We start from the raw sequence: 5,159 nt of genomic DNA, 5'->3' as shown, positions 1-5,159 counted from the left end.
ACAGTTGGCTCCAGCTGTGACTACAGTTGGCTCTCTAGTCTGTGACTACAGTTGGCTCCAGTCTGTGACTACAGTTGGCTCCAGTCTGTGACTACAGTTGGCTCCAGTCTGTGACTACAGTTGACTCTAGTCTGTATTGGCTCTAGTCTCTGACTACAGTTGGCTCTAGTCTGTGACTACAGTTGGCTCTAGTCTGTGACTACTGTTGGCTCTCTAGTCTGTGACTACAGTTGGCTCCAGTATGTGACTTGGCTCCAGTCTGTGACTACATTTGGCTCCAGTCTGTGACTACAGTTGGCTCCAGTCTGTGACTACAGTTGGCTCTCTAGTCTGTGACTACAGTTGGTTCCAGTCTGTGACTACAGTTGGCTCCAGTCTGTGACTACAGTTGACTCTAGTCTGTATTGGCTCTAGTCTCTGACTACAGTTGGCTCTAGTCTGTGACTACAGTTGGCTCTAGTCTGTGACTACTGTTGGCTCTCTAGTCTGTGACTACAGTTGGCTCCAGTATGTGACTACAGTTGGCTCCAGTCTGTGACTACAGTTGGCTCCAGTCTGTGACTACAGTTGGCTCTAGTCTGTGACGACAGTTGGCTCCAGTCTGTGACTACAGTTGGCGCTCTAGTCTGTGACTACATTTGGCTCCAGTCTGTGACTACAGTTGGCTCTAGTCTGTGACTACAGTTGGCTCTCTAGTCTGTGACTACAGTTGGCTCCAGTCTGTGACTACAGTTGGCTCTAGTCTGTTACTACAGTTGGCTCTAGTCTGTGACTACAGTTGGCTCCAGTCTGTGACTACAGTTGGCTCTAGTCTGTGACTACAGTTGGCTCTCTAGTCTGTGACTACAGTTGGCTCCAGTCTGTGACTACAGTTGGCTCCAGTCTGTGACTACAGTTGGCTCCAGTCTGTGACTACAGTTGACTCTAGTCTGTATTGGCTCTAGTCTCTGACTACATTTGGCTCTAGTCTGTGACTACAGTTGGCTCCAGTCTGTGACTACAGTTGGCTCTAGTCTGTGACTACTGTTGGCTCTCTAGTCTGTGACTACAGTTGGCTCCAGTCTTTGACTACAGTTGGCTCTAGTCTGTGACTACAGTTGGCTCCAGTCTGTGACTACAGTTGGCTCCAGTCTGTGACGACAGTTGGTTCTAGTCTGTGACTACAGTTGGCTCCAGTCTGTGACAACAGTTGGCGCTCTAGTCTGTGACTACAGTTGGCGCTCTAGTCTGTGACTACATTTGGCTCCAGTCTGTGACTACAGTTGGCTCTAGTCTGTGACTACAGTTGGCTCTCTAGTCTGTGACTACAGTTGGCTCCAGTCTGTGACTACAGTTGGCTCTAGTCTGTTACTGCAGTTGGCTCTAGTCTGTGACTACAGTTGGCTCCAGTCTGTGACTACAGTTGGCTCTAGTCTGTGACTACAGTTGGCGCTCCAGTCTATGACTACAGTTGGCTCCAGTCTGTGACTACAGTTGGCTCCAGTCTGTGACTACAGTTGGCTCCAGTCTGTGACTACAGTTGGCTCTAGTCTGTGACTACAGTTGGCTCTCTAGTCTGTGACTACAGTTGGCTCCAGTCTGTGACTACAGTTGGCTCTAGTCTGTGACTACAGTTGGCTCTAGTCTGTGACTACAGTTGGCTCCAGTCTGTGACTACAGTTGGCTCCAGTCTGTGACTACAGTTGGCTCTAGTCGGTGACTACAGTTGGCTCCAGTCAGTGACTACAGTTGGCTCCAGTCAGTGACTACAGTTGGCTCTAGTCTGTGAATACAGTTGGCTCTCGTCTGTGACTACAGTTGGCTCTCGTCTGTGACTACAGTTGTCTCTCGTCTGTGACTACAGTTGGCTCCAGCCTGTGACTACAGTTGGCTCTCTAGTCTGTGACTACAGTTGGCTCCAGTCAGTGACTACAGTTGGCTCTAGTCTGTGAATACAGTTGGCTCTCGTCTGTGACTACAGTTGGCTCTCTGTGACTACAGTCTGTGACTACAGTTGTCTCTCAGTCTGTGACTACAGTTGGCTCCAGCCTGTGACTACAGTTGGCTCTCTAGTCTGTGACTACAGTTGGCTCTCTAGTCTGTGACTACAGTTGGCTCTCTAGTCTGTGACTACAGTTGGCTCCAGTCTGTGACTACAGTTGGCTCTAGTCTGTGACTACAGTTGGCTCCAGTCTGTGACTACAGTTGGTTCTAGTCTGTGACGACAGTTGGCTCCAGTCTGTGACAACAGTTGGCGCTCTAGTCTGTGACTACAGTTGGCGCTCTAGTCTGTGACTACATTTGGCTCCAGTCTGTGACTACAGTTGGCTCCAGTCTGTGACTACAGTTGGCTCTAGTCTGTGACTACAGTTGGCTCTAGTCTGTGACTACAGTTGGCTCTCTAGTCTGTAACTACAGTTGGCTCTAGTCTGTGACTACAGTTGGCTCCAGTCTGTGACTACAGTTGGCTCTAGTCTGTGACTACAGTTGGCTCCAGTCTGTGACTACAGTTGGCTCCAGTCTGTGACTACAGTTGGCTCTCTAGTCTGTGACTACAGTTGGCTCCAGTCTGTGACTACAGTTGGCTCCAGTCTGTGACTACAGTTGGCTCTGTCTGTTGACTACAGTTGGCTAGTCTGTTGGCTCTAGTCTCTGACTACAGTTGGCTCTAGTCTGTGACTACAGTTGGCTCCAGTCTGTGACTACAGTTGGCTCTAGTCTGTGACTACAGTTGGCTCCAGTCTGTAACTACAGTTGGCTCTAGTCTGTGACTACAGTTGGCGCTCCAGTCTGTGACTACAGTTGGCGCTCCAGTCTGTGACTACAGTTGGCTCCAGTCTGTGACTACAGTTGGCTCTCTAGTCTGTGACTACAGTTGGTTCCAGTCTGTGACTACAGTTGGCTCCAGTCTGTGACTACAGTTGACTCTAGTCTGTATTGGCTCTAGTCTCTGACTACAGTTGGCTCTAGTCTGTGACTACAGTTGGCTCTAGTCTGTGACTACTGTTGGCTCTCTAGTCTGTGACTACAGTTGGCTCCAGTATGTGACTACAGTTGGCTCCAGTCTGTGACTACAGTTGGCTCCAGTCTGTGACTACAGTTGGCTCTAGTCTGTGACGACAGTTGGCTCCAGTCTGTGACTACAGTTGGCGCTCTAGTCTGTGACTACAGTTGGCGCTCTAGTCTGTGACTACATTTGGCTCCAGTCTGTGACTACAGTTGGCTCTAGTCTGTGACTACAGTTGGCTCTCTATTCTGTGACTACAGTTGGCTCCAGTCTGTGACTACAGTTGGCTCTAGTCTGTTACTACAGTTGGCTCCAGTCTGTGACTACAGTTGGCTCTAGTCTGTGACTACAGTTGGCTCTAGTCTGTGACTACAGTTGGCTCCAGTCTGTGACTACAGTTGGCTCCAGTCTGTGACTACAGTTGGCTCTAGTCAGTGACTACAGTTGGCTCTAGTCTGTGACTACAGTTGGCTCCAGTCAGTGACTACAGTTGGCTCCAGTCAGTGACTACAGTTGGCTCCAGTCTGTGACTACAGTTGGCTCTAGTCTGTGACTACAGTTGGCTCTCTACAGTTGGCTCCAGTCTGTGACTACAGTTGGCTCTAGTCTGTGACCACAGTTGGCTCTGTGAGACTACAGTTGGCTCCAGTCTGTGACTACAGTTGGCTCCAGTCTGTGACTACAGTTGGCTCCAGTCTGTGACTACAGTTGGCTCCAGTCTGTGACTACAGTTGTTTCTAGTCTGTCACGACAGTTGGCTCCAGTCTGTGACTACAGTTGGTTCCAGTCTGTGACAACAGTTGGCGCTCTAGTCTGTGACTACAGTTGGCGCTCTAGTCTGTGACTACATTTGGCTCCAGTCTGTGACTACAGTTGGCTCCAGTCTGTGACTACAGTTGGCTCCAGTCTGTGACTACAGTTGGCTCTAGTCTGTGACTACAGTTGGCTCTCTAGTCTGTGACTACAGTTGGCTCCAGTCTGTGACTACAGTTGGCTCTAGTCTGTGACGACAGTTGGCTCCAGTCTGTGACAACAGTTGGCGCTCTAGTCTGTGACTACAGTTGGCTCCAGTCTGTGACTACAGTTGGCTCTAGTCTGTGACAACTGTTGGCTCTCTAGTCTGTGACTACAGTTGGCTCCAGTCTGTGACTACAGTTGGCTCTAGTCTGTGACTACAGTTGGCTCCAGTCTGTGACTACAGTTGGCTCCAGTCTGTGACTACAGTTGGTTCTAGTCTGTGACTGTGACTAGTTGGCTCCAGTCTGTGACAGTTGGCAGTTGGCGCTCTAGTCTGTGACTACAGTTGGCGCTCTAGTCTGTGACTACATTTGGCTCCAGTCTGTGACTACAGTTGGCTCTAGTCTGTGACTACAGTTGGCTCTCTAGTCTGTGACTACAGTTGGCTCCAGTCTGTGACTACAGTTGGCTCTAGTCTGTGACTACAGTTGGCGCTCCAGTCTATGACTACAGTTGGCTCCAGTCTGTGACTACAGTTGGCTCCAGTCTGTGACTACAGTTGGCTCCAGTCTGTGACTACAGTTGGCTCTAGTCTGTGACTACAGTTGGCTCTCTAGTCTGTGACTACAGTTGGCTCCAGTCTGTGACTACAGTTGGCTCTAGTCTGTGACTACAGTTGGCTCTAGTCTGTGACTACAGTTGGCTCCAGTCTGTGACTACAGTTGGCTCCAGTCTGTGACTACAGTTGGCTCCAGTCTGTGACTACAGTTGGCTCTCTAGTCTGTGACTACAGTTGGCTCTAGTCTGTGACCACAGTTGGCTCTAGTCTGTGACTACAGTTGGCTCCAGTCTGTGACTACAGTTGGCTCTCTAGTCTGTGACTACAGTTGGCTCCAGTCTGTGACTACAGTTGGCTCCAGTCTGTGACTACAGTTGGCTCCAGTCTGTGACTACAGTTGGCTCCAGTCTGTGACTACTGTTGGCTCTAGTCTGTGACTACAGTTGGCTCCAGTCTGTGACTACAGTTGGCTCTAGTCTGTGACTACAGTTGGCTCTAGTCTGTGACTACAGTTGGCTCCAGTCTGTGACTACAGTTGGCTCTCTAGTCTGTGACTACAGTTGGCTCTAGTCTGTGACTACAGTTGGCTCTAGTCTGTGACTACAGTTTGCTCCACTACAGTTGGGCTCTGTGTGACTACAGTTGGCTCTCTAGTCT

This window comes from Oncorhynchus masou, chromosome 23 (genome assembly GCF_036934945.1).
Source record: "Oncorhynchus masou masou isolate Uvic2021 chromosome 23, UVic_Omas_1.1, whole genome shotgun sequence".
In the NCBI taxonomy this organism is placed as follows: domain Eukaryota; kingdom Metazoa; phylum Chordata; class Actinopteri; order Salmoniformes; family Salmonidae; genus Oncorhynchus; species Oncorhynchus masou.
Note: the sequence above shows the minus strand (reverse complement) of the source record.